Here is a 26,503-nt window from a genome sequence, read left to right as displayed (position 1 = left end):
GATTTAAACAGGGAGGTCGAGAGTGGTGATGTCATGGTTGTGTTGTAATTCACCGACTGACCACTAGGTGTCTCACTGGAATATAAGTGAAGGTTAGAGCCAGCTGACCTCAGACTCGCTGGAGGGAGCAGCAGAGAGAGGCTGCTTATGCATGACTTTACTGTCATTAATCTATTTTGTATATAATTTACCCACAGTTTATGTTAAATAAATCATTTATAGCTTTAGCTACAAGTGTTCTTGTAATAGGGGCTGGTTTAGCATACTGGGCTAAATCGCTGGCTTTTAAAGCAGACCAAGGCAGGCCAGCAGCACAGTTCAATTCCCGTACCAGCCTCCCCGGACAGGTGCAAGAATGTGGCGACTAGGGGCTTTTCACAGTAACTTCATTGAAGCCTACCCGTGACAATAAGCGATTTTCATTTCATTTCATTTTTCAACATGTCAGACCACCCGACAAGAAAATTATAAAGCACGAGGACTGATTTCAGAGGGAGTTATTGGTAAAGAATGGGTATGGGGATATCTTACCATAACCTGCCCACCAGCCGCCCACCCCCACCACCCCCTACCCCACCACACTCATACTTCACACAGTCACGTCGATAAATACATATACGGAAAGTGACCACTCTGCCGATCAGGAAGTGTGAAGGAGGAAGGCAAGGATGTGTTTTCATGATCAAACAGAAAAGCACCAGGAGTAGGAGTAACCACCAATCTCCTTCCTTTCCTTGACAAGCCAAAAAAAAGAAAGAAACAGAAACACTTCTGGAAAAACATGTGCCTGGGAAAGAAGTTTCAGATAATGCGAGCAATGATTTATGGCATGTCATAAAATCACCAAGCGAGCAACAATGCAGGAACACGAGATAGGTTAAACAAGGCAAAGTACATGGCCTAAAGAACAAATGGAGCAGAGAATCCAACCGGATAATGAATGTATTCCTGGCTCTGTTCCAGTATCACATTGTCTGATAAAGATAAAAGATTGATGGGTCTCCCCTCGAAGGTTTTCGCCAACTGCACAGGTCTTCTGTGCGAGGTGCTTGTGAGTAGTCTGTGAAGATGCTCGGAGATCAGATTCATCGACGAACTCTTCCCTTTGTTGCAACAAAAGCGTGATATTGTTGCGCCGTTAGACAGGTAGAGAATATCCTGCACCTGGGAGAATGAATTGTCCTGACGGAGTTAGATGATGTAACAATCCTACGGGTTATTGACTGAGTCACGGGATAAAGTTTGCTGAGCAAGGCAAATTCTACTTCTCACTGAGCGAGGTACAATAGTGGCATATTGAATAGGGTGGGAATGGAAGGATACGGCTCCGTAGATGCAGACGGTTTTAGTTTAGGCAGGTACCATGGTCTGTGCAGGCTTGGAGGGTCGAAGAGCCGGTTCCTGTGCTGTATTGTTCTTTGTCTGTTCATACGAAATTGGGCTGGCGAGAGACCTGTCGATAAAGGAGAAGCTTGATAACTTAATAAAGCGAGTCAAAAATCTTGTCTCGCATCATATACTTTTTTCAACAATTTCTTCACGATGCTCACACCTTTCTCAGCCTTCCTATTCGACTGGGGATATAGGGCTTGACTTGACATGAATGAAATTGCAGCACTCAGTCCATTACTAACTGGCAAAAAATAAGGTCCATTGTCCATTACGACTGTCAATGGTATCCCACGTCTGGAAAAAAACATCATTCGTTGCCTTGATGACTGACTGCGAACTCGAATTTGTAAGTTTCATAACTTCTGGATAATTTGAGTAATTGTCAGTAATGACGAGGTAGTCTTTGCCTTGAATGTCGAAAACATCTATTCCCACTTTACACCATGGAATTGTAACAACATCCACCACTGTGAATTTCTCTTTCTGGTGAGCAGACTGATTTCTTTGACAAATGTCACATTCAGAAAGAAAATTTTCAATGTCTGAATGCCAGGCCAATGGACGGATTGCCTTGCACGTCGCTTATATTTCTCAATACCCTGGTGTCCTTCATGAATCTGGATAAGAATCTGTCTTCATAACTTTGTAGGAGTGACTATTCTATCCAGTTTGAGTAAAAATCCAATTACCCAGAGAGGTCATCTTTAACACTTCTGAAGCTGGAACAGCTTGCATTTGGTCATCCATCAGTCATGTGATGAATCACTCGCTGCAAGGACTTCATTCTTTGCAGTTTCTTCTTTAATTAGTCTTAATTTGACATCAGAAACAGGTAGTGTGTCAGCTAGTATGTTAGCTTGAGCTTCTATCACATGCACAAGAGGCATCTTATCGTCATGTTCAGTAGTACGTAATAAGGAGCGGAATTCTCCGATCCTGGGGCTAAGTGTTGACGGCGTCGTAAACACCAGAGCGTTTTAAAACAGCGTCATCTGGTCCCTAGGATCAGCAATCCTGCACCGCACAGGTGACCAGCACGTCATTGGAGAGCCTCACGCTGCTCCAGCTGTTGATCTGGGCATCAGTGCGGGCGGCGTGTGTCCGTGTATGCGCGTCACAGCCGGCGCAAATTCGGGCATGCACGTGGGTTGCCTTCTCCGCGCCGGCTGGCCAGGCAACATGGCGGAGCCCCTCAGGGGCCCGGCACTGAGGAACCTAGCCACCCCCACCGGGATAAGACCGCCCAAAGATCAGGAGGCCCCGATCGCAAGCCATGCCACGGTGGAGGCCCACCCCGGAGTCGGTGTCATGATGGCCTCCTGTGAGGCGCAGGATCGCTGATCCTAGGGGGCAGCTGACGCCGTCGTAAAGCGCTCTGGTGTTTACGACGGCGTCAACACTTAGCCCCAGGATCGGAGAATACCGCCCCTTATCACGTGCTACTGAACATGACAACAAGATGCCAGATCCCCCACACCAGGATGGTCCCCCGCAGCATGAACGCCGAGGTCCCGCCGGGTAGGACCACACACGAATGGCGATGGCGGGACTCGGCCGAACACGGCGGACCGGCTTCGGAGCAGCGTTGTGTTATTCGTGCCTCCCTCCGGCGATTCTCCGACCCGGCCCTTGTTCGGAGAATCCCGCCCAAGGTGTCTCCACGGATCAATATGTAATAGACAAAAATCAGATCTTCTTGGTCTTATTAGCATTCTTTGCAATCTGAGCGACATGTCATTTTGACTTTTGTCAATTATATACGCAAGTGGCCTATGATCAGTCTTAATCACATATCGTAAAATTTTCAACACCTGTCACCAGACCAAGACATTTATTCTCTATCTGTGCGTAGCATTGTTCTGTGGACGTCATGGCTCAAGAAGCATACGCATCGGTCTTCACAGATCATTTGAATCTTCTGTGGAAGAACAGCTCCTATCCCATCTTGCCTCGTGTCCATCAAGATCTTTGTCTCCTTTGTCGGATCAAATAATGTAAGAGCTGGGGCAGTGATCAGTGTGGCTGTGAGGCTGGACCACTCATTATCATGATGTGAAGTCTAAGATAAAGAAACATTTTTCTTGATCAATTGTCGAAGAGCATTCAGACGAAATTCTGACGAAAGATTCAGAATAAATTTGCCAAGGAAGGTGACAACTCCAAACATTCTCAAGACTGCTAATTTGTCTTTCGGAACAGGCATTCTGTGTATAGCTTTAAATTTATCACTGTCTGGTTGTACACCACCCTTAGATATGAGATCTCCCAAAAACTTCAGTTTGCAAATCCCAAATTGACACTTGGATTTGTTGAGCTTCGAGAGGCTGATCATGAAGCACATCACCTCCATACTCCCGGAACGCCTTGACCCACTTCAATTCGCATACCATCGCAACCGGTCCACATCAGACGCCATTTCCCTGGCCCTACACTCATCCCTAAAGCATCTCGAAAACAAGGACTCCTACATCAAACTCCTATTTATTGACTACAGCTCCGCCTTCAACACCATAATCCCAGCCAAGCTCATATCAAAACTCCAAAACCTAGGACTTGGCTCTCCACTCTGCAACTGGATCCTTGATTTCTGACCAACAGACCACAGTCAGTAAGAATGAACACCAACACCTCCTCCACAACAGTCCTCAATACCGGTGCCCCGCAAGGCTGCGTACTTAGCCCCCTACTCTACTCCCTGTACACACACGACTGCGTGGCAAAACTTGGTTCCAACTCCATCTACAAGTTTGCTGATGATACGACCATAGTGGGCCGGATCTCGAGTAACGATGAGTCCCAATACAGGAGGGAGATAGAGAACCTAGTGGAGTGGTGTAACGACAACAATCTCTCCCTCAATGCCAGCAAAACTAAAGAGCTGGTCATCGACTTCAGGAAGCAAAGTACTGTACACACCCCTGTCAGCATCAACGGAGCCGAGGTGGAGATGGTAAGCAGTTTCAAATTCCATGGGGTGCACATCACCAAAAATCTATTCTGGTCCACTCACGTCGACGCTATCAACAAGAAAGCACAACAGCGCCTATACTTCCTCAGGAAACTAAGGAAATTCGGCATGTCCACATTAACCCTTACCAACTTTTACAGATGCTCTATAGAAAGCATCCTATCGGGCTGCATCACAGCCTGGTATGGCAACTGCTCGGCCCAGGACCGCAAGGAACTTCAGAGAGTCGTGAATACCGCCCAGTCCATCACACGAACCTGCCTCCCATCCATTGATTCCATCTACACCTCCCGCTGCCGGGGGAAAGCGGGCAGCATAATCAAGGATCCCTCCCACTCGGCTTACTCACTTTTCCAACTTCTTCCATCGGGCAGGAGATTCAGAAGTCTGAGAACACGCACGAACAGACTCAAAAACAGCTTCTTCCCCACTGTCACCAGACTCCTAAATGACCCTCTTATTGACTGACCTCATTAACACTACACCCTGTATGCTTCAACCGATGCCAATGCTTATGTAGTTACATTGTATATCTTGTGTTGCCCTATTATGTATTCTCATGTATTTTCTTGAATTGTTTAATTCCCTTTTCTTCCATGTACTGAATGATCTGTTGAGCTGCTTGCAGAAAAATACTTTTCACTGTACCTCGGTACACGTGACAATAAACAAATCCAATCCAATCCAATCCAATCCATATGAACCAATGCGTTTTAGCACTTTAGTCGCCAGGAATTGTGATCTTCTGGTATTGTGATAATTCCAAAAGGTATACGGTTGAAATAATATCTTCCATACGACGTGTTAAAAGTACAGAGCTTTCAGCTGGCCTTATCGAGTTGTTTCTGCTAAAATCCTTTTGTGGCATCTAACTTTGAGAACATTTTTGCGTGTGTCATCTCTCCTGTAATCTCTTTGCGCTTAGGATTTGGATAGTGCTCTCTCCTGATATTCTTATTCAGATCCTTTGAGTCTATACATAGTCGGAGATTACCATGAGGCTTTCATGCACATACCATGGAACTAACCCAATCCGTCGGTTCAGTTACATTGAATGCAATATTCAGTTTCTGCATACAATCAAGTTCCTGCTTAAAATGTTCTTTGAGAGGGGCTGGTACTCTTCTCGAAGGATGTATTACTGGCATAGCATTTTCTTTTAAGCGATATTTTATAGGTAAACAGTAACATTCCCATACTTGTAAACACATTTGGGAACCTAGCAAGAATGCCCTCTGTGAATGAACCAACACACTCATTGGCGCTGTGAATTCTTTTCACAAGATTCAATATCGAACAAGCATCAACACCGAGTAGAGATGATTTATTGGCATCAACCATTTGAAATTGCACTGGCAGGTGGATATCATTGTTGCTTACTGTTAGACAACACAAACATCTTGTGCGAATGATGTTGCCATTGTAGTCCCTGAATTGGCATTTCGTAGCTTTAATTTGAGGTGGATACTGTACTTTAGAGAGGCCTGATTCAGTGATCAAATTAGCATGGGGTCCAGTATCCAACTTGTAAAAGATTTTGGACCCATTTACTCTTAATGTTACATTCCAATCTTTCTTCATATTAGCACATGATATCAGCTTTAAATGTTGTGTTTCTACATTATCAATCATGTTGACTGCATCAACAAAGAATGTGTCTTCTAAATCATACTGTTGTGCTTCACCTGTTTTGCACAGTTTGAATCTTCATGGCATTGTTAAAAGAGCTTTTCGTTTTAATCTGAGGCTTTTTTTTACTTGAACAGCACTGTGAAGCATAATGATTAAGTTTGCCACAGTTCATATACTTTGCCAATGGCTGGGCATTATTTTCTCTGGTGGGCATGGCCATAACGCGCACACGCCACCACACTGCTTGCATCATCAGCAAAATCGCCCCAGCTACAGCACCCTGTTTTTTCAACTGTGCCACAGCAACAATGGCGTCAGCCATGTTGTCTTCTTTCACGCCTTTTTCCCGAGATCGCATTTCAGCGTACTGACCCGTGGCAAGCTCATTCGCTCGACATAAACTTATTGCATCTTCTAACGGTAAATTATGCTGCTGAAGCAAACGCTCACAAAGTTTTTCATTTTTAATACCAAACACGATTTGGTCATGGAGGAGGGAATCTGTCAGTATCGAAAAGTTGCTAGTCTGCTCTCTGAAACAAAGACTCGTGACAAAAGAATCTACCGATTCGCCTTCTTTTTGTATCTGCTTTTTAAACATAGAACATAGAACATAGAACAGTACAGCACAGAACAGGCCCTTCGGCCCTCGATGTTGTGCCGAGCAATGATCACCCTACTCAAACCCACGTATCCACCCTATACCCGTAACCCAACAACTCCCCCCCTTAACCTTACTATTAGGACGCTACGGGCAATTTAGCATGGCCAATCCACCTAACCCGCACATCTTTGGACTGTGGGAGGAAACCGGAGCACCCGGAGGAAACCCACGCACACACGGGGAGGACGTGCAGACTCCACACAGACAGTGACCCAGCCGGGAATTGAACCTGGGACCCTGGAGCTGTGAAGCATTTATGCTAACCACCATGCTACAGTGCTGCTTTCGTATATCTTTCATATGTTTAATTAATTTGAGCCTTACAATGCAGGTCAAACCTTTCCATTACGGCATTAAAATTTTTCTTCTTGTCACTATCTTCAAAGTGAGACAAATTAAACAGCTCCTGACTTGTGGTGCAGCCGCAGTGAGGATCAGCGCAATTTTTCGCTGTTCACTGGGTGGCTCGGGAGCTGAAACAGAGAACAACTAAAATTGTTGCTTAAAACCTCTCCAATTGATGTCTAGTTTACCAGAGGTGTTGAAGTGTTTAGGAGTCTTCAGACCTTCCATCTTTTCTTGTTTCAGTCTGTGCTTCTAGATGTGACTTGCTTGTAGAACACGATAGGGATTTTTTTTACAAAGATTTCTTTTCTCTTAACAAAGATTTTTTTCAACGACATTCTTGCTAATCTAACTGACCCTAACTAAAAATCATTAGCAATCACTCCTAGTGCCATGTTGTGTGCTTTGTTTTAGTTCTTTCAGGATGGTGAAGGGTGTGGTGCCAACAAAGAACAGCACGCTGTGTTTAATAAACAAAGCTAAGTTAAATAAATAATCTTTATTGTCACAAGGAGGCTTACATTAACACTGCAATGAAAAGCCCCTAGTTGCAACATTCCGGCGCCTGTTCGGGTATACAGAGGGAGAATTCAGAATTTTCTGCTGGTACGGGAATTGAACCCGCGCTGCTGGCCTTGTTCTGCATCACAAACCAGCTGTCTAGCCCACTGAGCTTATTACATGACACTGGATTAGATTCAAACATGTTGCTGAGGAATTAGTTAAGTAAAGATTACACTACACATCTACACTATTAACTATACTACTAGTTCAACTATTTCACAACTACTCTGTCATGCTCCCTTCTACTCTCTCCATCTATCTCCATCTATCTCTCAGAAGTCAAGGCGGCATGTTATAGTTATATGGTTGCTATATAGCAGCATCTAGTCTAGAGTAGTAACATTACATTAACCCTTTATATCCTTTACAATATCCACATATTGTGACAGTGGTTAGATGCACTTCCGTAAAATTATTAACCCTTCATTTACCATACAATATCCATATTGTCGCACTTGTGAGTGGTGCAGAGCATGACGGCCTGCCAAGCAGCTCATAGGAAGTGACCTCACAGGAAGAGGTCAGCCGTTCACTTTGAGACTTCGAGAATATGTGCTCGGAGCTCGGAGGCAGCAAGCGACAAGGCTCTTGATTAATAAGGTGATAAAGGGTTATGGGGAGAAGGCAGGAGAATGGGGGGTAAGAAACATATCAGCCATGATTGAATGGCGGAGCAGCCTCGATTGGCCGAATGGCCCAATTCTGCTCCTATGTCTTATGGCCTTGTGGCTGCGCCCTGCCCAAGGAGCAAAGAAACCATGGAGAGGTTGTCCCCAATGGACGTGCTCCATGGACATGAATGGCAGTTTCAGTGCCTTCCTCCCACATCGTATAAACCTGCCTCTCCGCAATGTCCCAACCTGGTCTCACGGTGGGACTGCCTGGACATTTTGTTTATTCGTTCATGGGACGTGGGTGCCGCAGGCTGTGCCAGCAATTATTGCCCATCCCTAAGGGGGTAGTTAAGAGACAACCATATTGCTGTGTGTCTGGAGTAACATGTTGGCCAGGCCAGGTAAGCATGGCAGATTGCCTTCCGTAAAGGACATTAGTGATTCACGGCTTGGGTGACTGTGTGGAGGTTGCACTTTCTCCCCGTATCTGCATGGGTTTCCTCCGACTGCTCTGGTTTCTCCCCACAGTCCAAAGATGTGCAGGTTATGTGCATTAATCATGTTAAATTGTCCCTTAATGTCCAAAAGATTAGATGGGGTTGCTGGGTTGCAGGGATGGGGTAGGGGTGCGTGCCTGGGTAGAGTGCTCTTTCAGAAGATCGGTGCGGGCTCGATGGGCGAATGGCCTCCTTCTGCACTGCAGGAATTCTATGGTTCTACGATTCTATAAATTTAAATTCAAATGACGAAGGAAATGTGACACCAAGCCCACAGCAATGTGGTTGGCTCATACCTACCACTCAATTCAAGGGATCTAATATTGGCCTTCCTAGTGACACCCACATCTCATGAAACAATAAAAAAAAGTTACGGGTCAATATGGCTTTGGAATCAAATTTAGGCAAAACTGAATAAGGATGGCAAATTTCCTTCACGAACTGCAATGGATTTTTAAAACAATGTGTAGATCTGCACGCGACGTGTAACATGTGTGGCCTGGGATTGTTTGATAGAGATGTCGGAAGTTGCGAAATGTTCCCCCATTACTGATGCTCCTCACCTTAATGTGCATAAAATTCGCCGAGCAAAAATATAGCTTTTAATGCAGCACACAAAGAGCATTAAAAAATGTTTTCACTGTATTGCCTGTCTGATCCTTTGAATAAACATGGCTTCCTGCTGTGATCTCCACTCTCCCCAGCATCACAAAACGAGCCAAATGCAGTCGTGCTTGCAGTGGTGATATTTTTTTTTAACAAATGTTTTCAAAAGGACTGACATTTAAAAGTAAGTAAAGGCTTCAGCGAGTGTTCAACCATGTCTGCGGATGATACAAGAGGCTGCCACCATGTGTCCAACCTCTAGATGTCCCTATCTCACTCTGTCTCCGCCTCGCTCCGTGAGCCAAGATCTGATCCTGTGTCATTTCTTCCAGAAACACAGAAGCAAAATGCTGCAGAGGCTGTAAATCTGAAATAAAGACAGAAAATGTTGCAAACGGTCACCTTCTTACATGGGCAACATTGAGGGCAGTATTCTCCGGTCCGTCAGCTGCATTTTCCAGAGCGACGCACCCTCGCCGGCATCAGGATTCTCCGTTCCCGCTGCCTGCCAATGGGAAACCCACCAGGGGCTTGGGTGTACTGGCGACGCAACGGAGAATCCCATTGGCGGAGAATCCAGCCCAGCATCTGTGGAGAGGGAACACAGTTCACATTTCAGGTTGATGAGCTTTGTGATATAAATGGGGCTAGCAGAATCATGACCAATATTAACTTCTGGTCAAAATAGGGACAGCGGTTATGATCTTTTGAGAAAACACAAATAAATCAATCTTTCCCCAAGAAGGGGGTGTTTGGGTCCTGGATGGTGGAAGAGAGGCGATAATCTCTTTCCAGGTTTAACAGTGAGTTACTTAGCTTCTCTCACTTTAGTATTCTGTATTCACTGCTCACGATTGTTACGTTCTCGTGTGTTGCAATGATTGAGTCAGTGCACCAAAGAACATCTAGTTCGTAACTAGTTAAGATTTATTAAATTACAATAACGTGGGTTAAAAACAATACTAATAATGAACTGTAAACTGTTAACAACTAAACTACGAGAGCTAATACAAAACATGACTATCCACGATGGCTCCTCACTCAGACTCCCCGAGGTAGCAGTGTCACACGGTGTAGTTCTATTGCCACTTGCTGGTTGGAGGTTTAACATATTAACACACAGAATTGTTTGTGCATATCATTACAATGATGAATATTTGCATGAATGCATATTTGTGGAATCCAAACATAATTTTGAGCATTGGGTCATTTACCACTGTAACTCTGAACTCAGACTCCTGCACTGTTCCAATGAGACTCCACCTGACTTTGAGGGACAGCACCCCATCTTGCAATTCAGCAAGTTACAGAATTCCGGGATGGGAATGTCCGATCCCCAAGTCGCGTGTTACTCGGCGGGGGTGGGGTGTGGGGGGGTGGAGGGGGAGACAGCCCACCTGTCGCCGATGACATCATTCACTGCTCCCATTGAAAATTGGATTTCCCATAGAAGCCCCTCCCCATGCTGCTGGGAGAACTCTGGGGGTGGGGGTGTGGGTGGGGGTGGAGGGGGTATTGGGGTGGGGGAGGGGTTGCTGCTGACTGGAACAGATAACCCGGCCACCAGTAAACAGCCGCAGAATTCCGACCCTGAACTCAATATTGAATTCAACAATTTCTGCTATTCCTAGTTACGCTTCCTCGGGACACAACTTTCTCAGGCTGGATCAAAACGAATCCACCAGAAGCATTAACTCTAGGTGGGGTTTTCTGTTCACCGCACCCCTGCCCCCCATAGTGGGTTCCCAAGAGAATCCCGCCTTCTGTTTCTCTCACCACAAATGCCGCCTTGCCAGCTGCGTTTCTCCAGCATTTCTTGTTTGTATTTGGGTTTCTGGCCAGTTCTGAAGTTATCACTGATAATTCTATGGGTGGAATTTTATATTTCCCCTGGAAGTGGTTTGGTAGATATGGGGGCATAAAATTGGGCCTCATGGAAAGGTCACGGCGCCCATCGCCTACCCACCTCTGTTGGTAGTTTACCGGCGACAGAGGCTGTGTCGGGCAGACTGCTCACCCGAGGGCCAATTGAGGCCCTTAAGTGTCCAGTTAATGGGCACTTAACTGGACACTGAGGTGGCCAAGCCACCTCACCTGCATGTCTTTGGACTGTGGGAGGAAACAGGAGCACCCGGAGGAAACCCACGCAGACACGGGGAGACTCCGCACAGACAGTGACCCAGCGGGGAATTGAACCTTGGACCCTGGTGCTGTTAGGCCACAGTGCTAGCCACTTGTGACACCGTGCTAGGGGCCAAGCTGAGACAGCAAGAGCACGTAGGTTTTTGTTTGGAGAGGGAAGGTGCATTCCACAGGCACTGCCAGTAGAGGCAAGGCAAGGCAGAGAGAGTTAAGGCAAATCGCCAAAGCTAAAGAAGAAAATGCCAGCAACAAGGGAATAGGAGAGGAGTATTCCAGGAAGACTGTGAAGTCAAAGTAACAAAGAACAGGAATCGTAAAATGATTCTGTAGAGTGAGGTCAAGAGCAAAGAGGCTCCAAGTTAAAAACAGGACTGAAAGGTGCAGGCCTGGGGACATCGGCTTTTGAAAAGTCAGATATCCGAGGTGACACCATAGCACAGCCCATGTCGGTGTGGCTGGGTACTGAGAGGTTGTGTGCAAGCATCAGTGTACATGGTAGGCCAAGGTAGAGGAATACAGAAAGGAGAGGATGAAACCCTGGAGGTGGATCCTTGGTGAAACTATCAAAGAGAAAGCAACTCTTTGTGGGGAGATTCTAATGAGCGTACTTCAAGACCAGAGTTTAGGAACCCTTGTGTGAAATTCAGAGTTCCAGTGAGGCCAGCTGGCTTACAGAGTGACAAGCATCTGGGGGCAATTGATGAGAAATCCGTAGACGCTGTTTTGGATGGATCTGTCACTTGGTTTCAGATTGTGGAGTGTCTGCCCACATTTCGCCTAATGTTTTACATGGACTGTGTGCTTAACTGTGAAAATTAGAGTATAAGACAAACTTTGTAACTTGTGTTATGCTTACAAATATACGCGTAAAGGTACTGCGAAGGAAGTGAAGGAGTATGATATTGTAGTTAATCTTTTCTTGTTTATGTTATAACATTATATTCTTTTGTTAAAGGTCCATCGGTTGTCATGTGACACTTAATCCACGTATGTAAACAAAATTAAAAGGTAGAATCGATCAAGCCAGGTTCTGTCCTGGGATCTGACTTGTCCAGCAATAACACCAGCTGGGATCATAACACTGTTTCTGGCCCTGTATAACTTTAATCACCATATTGTACTTTTCCTTGCTCCTCACTACTGTGTGTGATCTAACCCTTTCAATCCTCTTCTCCTCCTCTAGCCCCGGAGTTAATCGGGCTGCTTTAGCTAATGGCATACCGTCACATGTCAGAAAGTCCTGTGCTGATTCCCTGAACACCTTGAGGGGGGCAATCTGAAACAGAGAAACATTACAGTCACCATGAACCCGAGGAGGAGTAAAATCACATTTATTGCTTTAATATATGACCTAGTGAATCAGATGAAGCCAGGATTTGGCCCATAGCGACAGTCCCTTCAGTCACTTGAGGAAGTCAGAGGTAGCGGGAAACAAGGATTTATTAAACTGGTGCACAATATTCTGCCCACGGCAGTAACTGTCTCCCAACCCAGACCTTGTTGGGACAGCCAATAACTGCGGGCCCTGCTCGGGCCGGCTTTTATGTGTGGCCTTTAATGAGATCCGGCTGCGTGGCCTCTGCCCCCTTCCTGGGAATCTCATACTCCACGGGTCCCATGGGGAGATTGACAATGGTTTCTCCAAGGTCCACCTGGGGGTTATGGCAGTCCCCATGATCAAATCACCTGCTCATACTCATTTGCTTCACTATTGTCAGCCATGTCTTCAACTATGTAGGTCATAAGATCTGGAATTCCCTCCTTTAACCATTTTGTCTCTCAGCCTTACGTTCTGCCTTTAAGACGCTCCTTGAACAATTTCTCCTTGAACAAGCTTTAGTTGATCTGATCTAATAACCCCTTCAAGTAGCTTGGTGTTATATTTTGCTTTAAGAATTCTCCACTGTGAGCACCTTGGGACATGTTATTATATTAAAGTTGCTATATAAATGCATGTTATTGTTGTTGTTGCCGAGGCACAAACATGATGAATGCTGTTTGACTAAAGGCATTGGAAGTCTGCCATTGTTTTGACATCGTACCAAGAACACCCACAGAGCGGGAGAAACAAAACAAATCTGCAGGGAAAAGCACAAAGTGTTAAATACAGCTTTATTACCGCGCTGGCTGCTTAAAGGCATATTCCTCCTGGAGTTTAATAACTCTTATTAGGGTTGTTAAATGTAACTTTCGGGCGGCATGGTGGCGCAGTGGGTTAGCCCTGTTGCCTCACGGCGCCGAGGTCCCAGGTTCGATCCCGGCTCTAGGTCACTGTCCGTGTGGAGTTTGCACATTCTCCCTGTGTTTGCGTGGTTTCGCCCCACAACCCAAAGATGTGCAGGAGAGGTGGATTGGCCATGCTAAATTGCCCCTTAATTGGAAATAATTAATTGGGTACTCTAAATTTATTTTTAAAAGAATGTAACTTTCAAAAAAACTCCCATCATCTTTTCCACACACCTAATATTGAATATTACTAAAAAGAGACACATGTTGTTGAAGCTTATTGTCTTGCACTCATCGGGACAAACACAATAATTCCAAATTTCAAACTGTCACAACGGTACTGATGGGTTGGCAGAGGCGTTGCCACAGAACTTTAGGCTGCCCTTGCTTTCAGGTGATTCCAAAAGGCATGTAGCTTGAACATATTCCTTTTGTTTGCAGAGAATGGCTCCTTGAGTATGAATATATGTCCCTTTAGCAAGCGTGAATGAACCAAGTTATAAGCTCAGCTGATTATCTTAAATTGGTTGTTAGTGGAATTGTTTGCACACTCAGAATTGATCGATAAGTGCTGCCCAATCGCAAAATCACATCCAACAGTAAACATTTTTTTAGGTTTTTACAGGCGTGGTCCTGTTGAGTTTGCTCTCTATTCTGCCTGTTACGAACAGCTGGAGGAAAATGTTGTTTGACTCGATCAACCAGTCATTGAGATGTACAGTTAAGTGCCCGGCATCGCACGAGCACTGAAATTCATATGCAGTGTTGTTTAATTGTGTGACAGACAGAACATATTATTGGATGGATGGCAGCTTTCCATTCGTAGAAAATGCCACTCGCCTAACCGTCGCATCGTAGCAGCGTGAAAATGTTTGCTCAACCCATTCAACTCTTTGAGACACTTTGCTTTTCCAGGACACTTGAGGTAGATTGAACACTTTTCAGCTCAGGGAGTGGTGATCTTTGCATCATTTGCGATGATAAAGCATTTGCAAATGGCCATCAGCCTGTTCAGGTAGATGTGAGAGTTCCCATCCCACTGTCCAAAACACAGCAGGTGGTCCTCCCGATGTTCAAACAGTCCACCCTCAACTAGCCTCAGTTTTCTCAGACCCAGTTCCAGGGTTTTACAATCTGTGCCGGGTCTTCTGGATGAGGTATTAAACTGAGGAAGGCTCGGTTTTCTCGGCTGGACGTAATATATCTCTGGAAACTATTTTGAAGAAGGGCAGGAGAGTGAGCTCCCGGGTGGCCTGGCCAATTGTTTAGCCCTCAGCCAACATTGCTTAAAAAAGAAACAGATTCTGCGGTCCATTGTCTCGCTGCTCTTTTGGGATCTTGCTGGGCCCAAATTGTCAGTCGCGTCCTCCTACATTACAGTGGGGGGTCGCGCTTCAGAAAGTACTTTGTGGCTGCAAAATGCTTTGGGACAACGAGAGTTTACGAAATGCAAGGTTTTTCTTTGCTGCGTTTAGCCACATGATCACTGTGAGCTTGAGGAATAGAGGAGTAGGAAAAAAAAAATCAAAAGACTAATAATCACATTGCCATGCCGTGCAGGACAACAGCACGCCAGGTGGGCATCATGTCAGTGATGCTGAGCTGGGTAATGAACAGTATGGGGCACAATTAGAGCAGTGATAAGTAGATTCTAATGAGACAGAACTGAAAAATACAAGTTTGTGTTCATGGAAAAGCTTTGTGACAAGAGCAGTTATCATCATTCATGCTAATTGTATTCCCAGTATTTTGTTACTTCAATATGTTGCGAGTGGAAGGATTTGGAGATGCCCGCAATGGGGTCATTTTTCCAACAGCAAATCTGCATCCTGTGCTGTGTTGACAATTCCACCTCGCGTAGTCAACAATGTCATTCAGCAGCTATCACCCTCCCGCTGCCTGTGATCTGTCACACTGACCATTCTCCGATTGCAGCTCCAACAACACTCAAGAGGCTCGACAACATCCAGGATTAAGCAGCCCGCTTGATTGCTCTGCCTTCCACAAAACATTCAAACCCTCCACCACCAACGCACAGTGGCAGCTGTGTGTACCATCGACAACATGCACTGCAGTAACTCACCAATCTTCCTTAGTCAGCACCTTCCAAACCTACGGCATCTAGAAGGACAAGAGCAGCAGATACCTGGGAACCCCACCACCTGGAGTTTCCCCTCCAAGTCACTCACCATCCCGAATTGGAAATATATTGCGTTCCATCGCTGTCGCTGGGACAAAATCCTGGAACTCCCTCCCTAACAGCACTGTACGTGTACCTACACCTGAAGGACTGCAGCGGTTCAAGAAGGCAGCTCACCACCAACTTCTGAAGGGCAACTAGGGATGGGCAATAAATTCTGGCCTAACCAGTGACACCCACATCCCACAAAAATGAATTTTTAAAAATATATTGCAAAGAGCAAAGCCACCACTTTCATTCCAGCCACAAATCTTGATCACCGGTTACCCGTGCCATCCCTCTCCCTGGTCACTGCCTGAGATGGAACCACTTCAGTCACAGCCGTAGCATCATTTCTGACTCTGAGCGGAGCTGCCAGCTCCCGTAACCTCTCCATCACCAAGACTGCCACCCTATGCGTCTGAAATATTGTTCATCTCTACCCCTGCCTCAGATTAATTGCTGCTAAAACCTTCATCCATGTCACTTCTAGATGTCACACAGTCCTGGCCAGTGTCCCATTCTGCAAACTAGAGCTTGATAGAATACTCTACTGCCGGTATCCAAACTCACACCAAATTCCTTTCACCCATCATTCCTCTGCTGCCCCAGCTACATCTGCACCTGTTCTGGCAATGCGTTGATTGCAAAATTTTCACCGTCCCTGTTCAAATCCCTCCATGGCCGCATCCCTCCGCATCTCTGTAATCTCCATCAATGCTACAACCCTCCGAGATAATGTGCACAGCTCTGATTCTGCCTTCCCGAACATAGGTGGCATCAGCTTCTTCTGTCTCGGTGCAAAGCCCTGGAATTTAACCCTGAACCTCTCTACCTCGCCTTCTACTCTCTCCTCCATCTAGATGCTCCTTGAAACTTGCCACTTCGAACAAACTTCTGGTCCCCTGTCTCTCATATGGCCTGGTGTTTTGGTGTGAATGTTTTTCTGATAATGCTTGCGAATGTTCTTCCATGTTTAATGTACTGTATAACTGCATTGTCATTGTTGTAGTCCTCTGATGTAGGCCCACTTATGTTCCTGCGAGTCCTGGCTTTTGCAGTTATCTTTTCACCTGTTGTCAATGTCGCCCGGAATTCTCCGCCCGTCCACAACGACGGGATTCTCCTCCCCTGCTGCAGTGCATGAAGCTTCGGCCAAACACCAAATTCCCCGTCCTCGCTGGCAGTGGCGTGCGGGGCGAACTGCGCTTGGAGAATCATGGTCGTTGTGCACCTTGAAGAGCCAATCACTGGAGACACATGTCGGACAGGAGTGGGAGGTCCCTCCCTAGTCAACATTAAAAACCGCACTGGGCACACCGGACAATTCAGCGGCTTTCAGGGTCATATTTTTCCAGTGCGAGCATGGGGCTGATTTAACTCACTGGGCTAAATCGCTGGCTTTGAAAGCAGACCAAGCAGGCCAGTAGCACGGTTCGATTCCCGTATCAGCCTCCCCGGACAGGCGCCGGAATGTGGCGACTAGGGGCTTTTCACAGTAACTTCATTGAAGCCTACTCGTGACAATAAGCCATTTTCATTTTCATTTCATGTGAATTCTTGGGAATTTAAAGTTGCTGGGATGGCAGGAGAGTGGTTGAATTTTCATGGCTGTTCTCCCATTTGTCCGCGTAAAATTTGGCCGCGATTCAGCCACCATGGCGCGTCTGGCCCAGAGCCGGGAGCAATGGGTGAATCCTGGGAGAACCACAAATCAGGCTTGTGCTGGGTGCCAGGTCGATCGCGAGTCACTCGACTCACTACGCTCAGTGCAATCTGGATCACTCCCTCGCTGGGCTCATTTAACTATCTGCACACATCGCCAGGGAGCCAACGAGACCTCAACCGGGAATCGATTAGTACTGGTTTTTACAAGCGTGGACCAGACATGGTGGCAGCTCAGGGGATCTCCACAGAAACCCGGGCGGTTGGCGGCAGGGCAGGGTAGTACCCTTGTATTCCCCTGGCACCTGGCACCTTGGCATTGCCAGCCTGGCACATTGGCAGTGCCCAGGTGGCATTGCCAGGTTGCCAGGCCGACAGTGCCCGGGTGCGGTGTTGGCACTACCTGGGGAAGGGGCCTGGGAGGGGGGGGGGGGTCATGCTCATGAAAGGGGGAGTGAGGGAGAGCTTGAGGGACCCAAGAAAGGTTGGGGGGGGTGAAATGTTGCCTTCCTGAAAATGGGGGGGGGGGGGGGGGGCTGAAAGGAAGGGTGTAGAGATCGGGTCAGAGGTTCAAAATGGTGCCCCGATCTGTAAGGAGCCGGCCTTGCCGGTGAGATCCGCTTCTCAGTGCAGGAAAACTACCGTAAATGTGGCCTCGACGGAGAGACACTCCCAGGCCCCAAAGACTGACAAAGTACCGTTGAATAGCGGTGTCAATCCCGCCGCTGCAGTCGTCGAGAAACCCCCCCCCACCAATCGCACCCGAAGCCGGACTTCGGAATTTTTCAGCTGAATCGCGCCCTTTGGGCGAAATTCTCCGCCCCCCACGACGGGTGGGAGAATAGCGGGAGGGCCTTCCCGACATTTTTGCCGCCCTCCCGCTATTCTCCCACCCCCCCGCCGAAGTCCCGACCCGAATCGCTGACGCCGTTTTTTTACGGCCGGCAGCGATTCTCAGCTGTTAGATGGGCCGAAGTCCCAGCCCTTTCCGCCGTTTTTACGAACGGCAAACACACCTGGTCTTGCCGTTCGTAAAAACGGCGTCACAAACTCGCTATTAATAACCATGGCACCGATTGGCACGGCCGTACCACGGCCGTGCCAAGGGTGCCATGGGCCTGCGATCGGTGGGCACCGATCGCGGGCAGCGGGCCCGATGCCCGCGCACTACTTGTCCTTCCGCCGCCCCGCAGTATCCATTCGCGGGGCGGCTGAGGGGCAACCCGGCCCGTGCATGCGCGGGTTTCGCGCAAAAACGCGATGACGTCACCCGCGCATGCACGGGTTGGCGTCTTCCAAACTGCGCATGCGCGGCTGACGTCATATGACGCGTCAGCCGGCGCTAACTCCGGCAAGCGGGCTTAACGATTTTCGTTAAGCCCGTCTTGCCGGAGCCTACGGCGTCGGGCTGCTAGCCCCGACCGGGGACCAGAATCGGTCCCCGGTCGGGAAGGGGCGCGCTGCCGTAAAACCCGCCCGGGTTTTACGGCAGCTTTACGATTTCTCCCGTTTTGGGAGAATCTCGCCCTTTGTTCCTGCAAAGATTTGGGATCTTGCGTTTTTAAAAAAGGGATGACAGGAATAAGCCAGGAAGTCCTGGAAAATCTCTGCAGCATGCCTGGAGAGAGAAGCAGAGTTAATATTTCGAGTCCAGTTCCCCGGAACGGGAGAGAGGTGGGAAAGTGATGGGATATATCTTTTTGAAAAAAGGAGGAGGGTCTGGGATACTTTAATGGGTGGAAGAGATTAAATGACATTGAAGAAATCGCAGTGGATTCAATTTAAAATGTTGGGACCCTGGATCCCTCAACTCGTACAAGCACCAGTTATAATGAATCTCTTTCAGCCAGAGAGTGGGAAATGTCTGGAATTCACTGCCTGGATTGGTGATTGAGGCAGAATCCCTTAACTCATGTAAATGATACCTGGATCCGCGTCTGAAGGGCTGTAACCGGGTGCAAGGCTCTGGATCGGGTGCTGGGAGGTGGGATTAGAATGGGTGGTTAGTTTCACTTTCAGCCAGCATAGACATGATGGCCTGAATGGCCTCTTTCTGTGCTGTAACTTTTCTATGGTTCTGTAGTTCTGTGGGAGGAAAGCTCCACCCGTTTTCTCCATGGGATTCTTCCGGGTGCTCCGGTTTCCTCCCACTAGTCCCGAAAGACGTGTTGTGAGATAATTTGGACATTATGAATTCCCCCTCTGTGCACCCGAACAGGTGACAGAAAGTGGTGACTAGGGGCTTTTCACAGTAACGTCATTGCAATGTAAGCCTACTTGTGGCAAGATTATTATTATCATCACCATACCTATAACAGCATAAGAAACAACTTGCATTCATTAAGTGCCTTCAATTCAGTACAACTTCCCAAGGTGCTTCACAGAGCATTATCAAACATAATTTGACACTGAACCACATCAGGTGAGATCAGGGCAGGTTACCAAAGGTTCAGTGATTGAAACTGCCCCATGATTTGCTTCCAGAATGATTATTTGATCAGCAGAATTGCAGCACATCTCAGCCACTCCCTCAATTGGGTTGTTGCAACTCGAGATCCAAGTACATGGGAAGAGGCCACTTGCCAAGGAAACTGATGGACTGGGATGGCTGGAGAGCAGAATAAATTGGCCAAAGGTTCTTGCACCAGGCAGTGACCACTGACTGCCCCCCACCACCTCTCCATCCCGACACGGAGATCCCCGTCATCCCAGCTTCTTATTTTCTGTCTATTCATTCATGGACATTGCTGGCTGCCGAGCGTTTGTTGCCCGTTCCGAGTTGCTCTTCAATTGAGTGGTACCGCAGGCCATTTCAGAGGGCAGTTAAGAGTCAACCATGTTACTGTGGATCTGGAGTCAGGCCGCGGGCAGATAAGGATGGCAGATTTCCTTCCCCAAAGGGCGTTAATGAACGAGATGGGCTTTTACGAAATTCGACAATAGTCATCGTTAGACTGTTTGATATTCCAGATTTTTTTTTTATTGACTTCAAATTTCACCGTCCGCCATGGTGGCCTTCGGACCCAGGTCTTCAGTTCATTAAAATAAAAGCAAACCACTGCGGATGCTAGAAATTTGAAATAAAAGCAGACACAGGGAAAGCCACACTGAGTTTTTCCAGCATTTCCTGCTTTTATTCCCCACAGCATTATCTCACATCGCTAGATGAGTGATCGTTCCCCGATGGTGATGGCACCAGAAGTAGCCTAGTCTGCCACTGCTCACTGTCTAACATCCCATTTCATCTGAAGATGGACTCCAAACGTCCAGCAATGAAGATCTGTCAGTGCTCCCGGAGTCCAAACTAAACCATGGGTAGCAGTTGCAGAAAAGAAGGATGCAAATTGAAAGAAGCTTCGAATCTCTTTTTAAACGACGTGTCTCTTTGGCAGATTAATCACTTATTTATAACTTAACTGCCATGTTATATTTATCGGGAAAGATTGAACAGGCTAGGAATTGGGCAGCACGGTAGCACAGTTGTTAGCACTGTGGCTTCACAGCGCCAGGGTCCCAGGTTCGATTCCCCTCTGGGTCACTGTCTGTGCGGAGTATGCACGTTCTCCCCTTGTCTGCGTGGGTTTCCTCCGGGTGCTCCGGTTTCCTCCCACAGTCCAAAGACGTGCAGGTTAGGTGGATTGGCTGAATTGACCTTAGTGACCATAAAGGTAGGGTGGGGTTACTGGGGATAGGGTGGAAGTGAGGGCTTAAGTGGGTCGGTGCAGACTTGATGGGCCGAATGGCCTCCTTCTGCACTGTATGTTCTATGTTCTATGAATTGTTTCTCGAGAAGAGTGGGGCCCTTAAAAAGGTCTCTAACATCATATTGATGGTGCAGAAATGGCGAAAAAGTTCTGGATGTTTCTGGCCCCTTGGTTGGGGGTAGACATGCCCAGGAAAATTGGTGCCACTGCACAACTTTCCAGAAGCCAGGCTGAGAATCAGATGGGCTGCCCCAACCAATTCAGTTGGTTCAGGCTCCAATCGTGACTGATTTAACAGCCTGGCTGGCATTTTGCCACTGGTGGAGGGACTTCCTGCCACCCCTGGAGGCTATCAGCTCGATGGAGGTGGCTTCCCATCACAGGTCTGGGGGCGGGGGAGGCATCTGAGTCAAATGTTCTATGCCCCATTGATGGCCATGACAAGAAAAGGTCACAGCCGAGGGACAAACTATTCCTCCAGAGAGTTTTCCCCATCAGCTCTGAGGGGCCAATCAATTCGCAATCATTATCTATCACGTAGAAACTCGCCAAGACTCCTCAGGGAACACCCTCTACACCCAAGACCACCAGCATCTAAAAGGACAAGAGCAGCAGATACCTGGGAACACCACCACCTGGAGGTTCCCTTCCAAGCCACTCACCATCCTGACTGGGATATATATCGCCGTTCCTTCACTGTCGCTGGGTCGAAATCCTGGAACTCCCTTGCTAACAGACTGTAGGTGCACCTGTACCTCAGGGACATCAGCGGTTCAAGAAGGCAACTCACTACCTTCTTCCCAAAGGCAATAAATGCTGGTCCAGCCTGCGACACCCACATCTCGGATAAATAAAATCTTCTTTGGAAGCAAGCGAACGCTCCTCAATTTTGAGGCGCCCTCGCCATCTTCCACCTGCCTCAAGAAGGCCGACTATTTCCAAGGGACAGCTGAGACACCAGAGCTGCCGATCCTTTGTTTAACCTGTCAGCATGGGAAACCTATCTGCTATTCTTAATAAGACAGCAACTATGGGGGCACCCTTGGAAAGATTGTTGATCTGGCCTTGCTGCAAAGCGTGGACTTGGGACCCCCATTTAGTTCCAAATTCCACACAATGTTTCCACTTGTGGTGGAGACCAAAACAAAATCAGCTGTCATAAATATATCAGAGTCAGTGATAAATCCAATGGGGAATTCAGTAGAAACATCTTTGCACAAAGGTCAGTGAGATTGCGAAACTCGCTACCGTATGTAATCGTTGAGGTGAATAGCGGAGATACAATTAAGGGGAAGCCACATAAATACATGACGGGCAAACAAATGATGGGGTTAGATGAAGCAGTTCGGGAGGAGGTTTGATGACAAAATGCTGGCTCTGACCAGTTAGGATGTTCAGGATGCTTTTTTCTGTCACACAGACTGAGACCACACCTGGAGTATCGTGTGAAGTGTTGGTCTCCTTATCTAAGAAAGGATATACATTCTACAGAGGGAGTGCAGCGAAGGCCTACCTGACGGATTGCTGGGATGGCAGGATTATCGAATGAGGAGAAATGGGGCCGACAAGGCCTGTATGCGCTGGAGTTTAGAAACATGAGAGGTGATCTCATTGAAACACATACAATTCTGACAAGATTGGATGCAGGGATGTTGTTTCATCTGGCTGGTGGGGGTGGGGGTGGGGGGGGGGGGTGGAGGGACATGAGGGGGTGGTCTCAGGATACCAAGTAGGCCATTTAGGAATGAGATGAGGAGAAATCTCTTCATTCAGAGGCTTGTGAACCGGTGGAATTCACTACCACACAAGGCTGTGGCGACTGAATCACTGAAGGTATTTAAGAAATAAATAGACTTCTGGACTCTAAAGGTGCCAAGGGGCATGGTGAGAGAGCAAGGGGGGGGGGGGGTGCTGAGATAGATGATCAGCCATGATCACACTGAATGGCGGAGCAGGCTCGAGGGGCCGAATGGCCCACTCCGGCGCCCAATCTCTACGTTTCTACATCTCTGTGACTTGCAATAACCTGCGGAAAAAGAAGCCGACAGGATCGTCAAGGGAGAACACACGGCGCTGACGTTCACTGTTTCAAAGAAACGCACAAGTGTCCTGCAAAGGCCTGGGGCAGTGAGACTGGGAGCAAATCAAAGGAGGGTTTGTGACGTGGATAGTTGCACAAGTCGCTCCGTCCTCACTGCAGTTTGGAAAGTTGCGGTCTTGTGCCTGCATTGACAAATTGACAAAGCCATCTGCAAGTGTGTGCATGTGTGATAACTGCGCCTGGAATATATTAGACACCTAGCGTGAACATAAATAGACAGAAATATATATATGTGTATACGGAGTGATTTGAGATCCAATTTAAAAACAGTTATGGGCCAGTTCGTCACCAGCTTATAGGACCATCGCTGTTTGATGTTTAGTGTGTGACTGCGGTTGCAAGTCTTAGTCGACCATGTCAGATGTTGCAGAAATAATGCCTGACTAATCATCATCCAGGCCGAAATCAGTCTAATATATCAGAGTTTTGATTGCAAGACTTCACGACTCAGCAGCCGCAAGCTCCCGAGCTGCTACTTTACCTCAGTGAGTTATGTACTGTTAACAATTGATTAGTGCAGCCCCTGCTTCTCATTGTCTGCCTGCGCTATCTCTCTGTGGCATTGAGGCTGAGCAAACCTCCTCTGCTGCTATTGCTTCGCCTTCCCTGGGTAAAGCTGGGCTGAACGATACAGTGCTACCCAATGTTCCCTTGGTAACGGGATCCAAGCGTGTTGTGTCACCTACACCGCCAGGGTGGCTGTGTTTTTTTTAAATGTCATGCCGACCTGTGGGGATACGGGGGACGGAGGGGGTGGGGGGGGGGGGGGGGGGTACTTTAAATATCAAGTCTTGTGACAGCACACATATTGTGGTTCAGCAGCAGGGAGGCAGAAATTGCAGAGCGGCACCCTGAAGCAATATTCCTGGTGTTTGTTGCGATTTTATTAACTTGCTTCTGCTTTAGACTTGTTACTGTTGTGGTAATATTATGGTTTAAAGTAGTTTTTCGCTGTCCACTTGTTAAAAAAAAAAGAAATTTCCCCCACAAAAAGCCTTGTGCGTGTGTGTGTGTGTGTGTGTCGCAGTGTGAGGCCTAGCGGCAGGATGGCAAAGGATTGATTTACCTGGGCAGAAATGAGAGGCAGGAAATATCAAATTGTCCGTCAAGCCTACACATCGGATGGAGGGGGGGGCATCATAACTGAACACTTTCTGCCTGTTTCCTCATTTCAGTCATGTAAGGAACATGGAGGTGGCTGAAGAACTTTGGTTCTTGAATTGCTTCAGACTTCTTGAGCCCGGAACTTTACCGGAACTACATTGGAAATGCCATTCAATAAAGGTCAGTTCGGTAAACATCGACACCAAGCGTCTGGATTATTGCGAAAGCCCAACTGGGCCATTTTGTTGCGGGCATGCTATTTATATTAAGATACACAAGCAAAAGGCATTATTTCATTAAATATTGAGCCTATTTATAAAGAGACGCTAAAGGCGTGCGGTCAGAGATGCTGCCTTTAAAAGTACCGACAACGGACGAACGGACATCGCATGACAATCGGCAGGCAGGAATGTTCCCTTCCAGTCGGGGAACACTTCAGCAGTCAAGGGAACTCTGTCTCTGATCTCCGGGTAAGTGTTCTCCAAGGACGCGCGACAATGCAAAATTGCTGAGCAGAAACTTATAGCCAAGTTCCGCACACATGAGTACGGCCTCAACCGGGACCTGGGATTCATGCCGCATTACATTCATCCCCCACCAGCTGGCCTGGGCTTGCAAAATCCTACCAACTGTCCTGGCTTGAGACAATTTACACCTCTTTAACCTGGGATTACCCCTCTCTCTGGATCTGTGAAGACTTAATTACCTGCAAATGCTCACATTCAAAGTATCATTTTACATCTTTGACTTTGGCTGTATATATGTTTCTGGAACCTACCTCTTCCTTCACCTGAGGAAGGAGCAGTTCTCCAAAAACTAGTGATTCAAAACAAACCTGTTGGACTTTAACCTGGTGTTGTAAGACTTCTTACTGTGCTTACCCCAGTCCAACGCCAGCATCTCCACATCACGGCCTTTAAAAGCACCTGAGGTCAGTATTAGTCAGTGTGGTTGCTTGCTAACTGAAGGTTTGATGGTTCAAGTTTGTCCAGGGATGAAACTTTCACTGTTTAAGAGATTTTGTGATGGAGCGGGTGGCGGACCTGCTTCTGAGGCATAAGCTTTGGGTTTAAGTTGCGCTCCAGGGCTTGATGGTCATGGAAGGTGTTTTCAGAAAGTGACCCAACAGATTCATTATCTTCCTATAAATTCTTCCATATAAAGAGACACTTTTGCGGGCAGGTACCCAAGGGGAGGGAGCCCGCGGTGTCCACTGGCACACTTGAGGCCTCCCATCACCGGTGGGCACTGCGGGGGCTGGAGTGCTTCACTGGCCCTCAAAACAACATTCTGATTTCATTAAATAAGTTTCCTTTGGAGTTTGGTTTCTGTTACACTGCCCTTTTTTCTACAGACTATTACTAATGTTGATTTGCCAATTTGCCCATGGGGGCTTGGTCTGGGTGTTTATAAGAGTTACACAGGAATTAGAAGAAGTTTTAATTCTTCAAACTTTTTCCAAGTTGGTTTAACCCGGGCAGAACCATCCAAAGTTAACGATTTAAATCGCATTTTCAGATGGATCCCAGTGCTGAGCAATTCCCAATAGGAATTCTGGGCAATCGCAGTGCAAACCCTTACTTATAAAAGTTCCAAGAGGGAGCCTCCGGCGCATCTTCGGGGAACCCTCCAAATCCAACACCGTGGAGCTTGGAAGTTACATACCTCTCTTCCTTCAATGTCACTGGGCCAGAAACGTGGAGCTCCCTCACGTCACACGGACAACAGCAGTTCAGCACCACCTTCTCAAGGGCGATGAAGGATGGGTAGAAGATGCTGGCCTTGACAGCAATACTCACAACCTTTATGGGGTTGGGTAAATGCCATCTTTATTTATATCCTCATTTAACTTTGGATATTAGTAACCTATCAATTTTGCCAACAAACAAGAACACCAGGGCAGAGATTTTTATCGACTCTATCCCATGTCTTCCCATATTGTATTATCCCGACCCTTCCCAGCTAATAAATAGTGAATATCCTGGTTTGACAGAAAGAAAAAGTGCCCTCTATGGTAACTCACTGAAGCACCTCATTGCTTATTTGACAGTAAATGTTAGCAACTCATTCACTGCAGGGGACTTCGTAGCTGACTTTAAC

This window comes from Scyliorhinus canicula, chromosome 7, assembly GCF_902713615.1.
Source record: "Scyliorhinus canicula chromosome 7, sScyCan1.1, whole genome shotgun sequence".
In the NCBI taxonomy this organism is placed as follows: Eukaryota; Metazoa; Chordata; class Chondrichthyes; order Carcharhiniformes; family Scyliorhinidae; genus Scyliorhinus; species Scyliorhinus canicula.
This window is presented reverse-complemented; position numbering follows the sequence as displayed.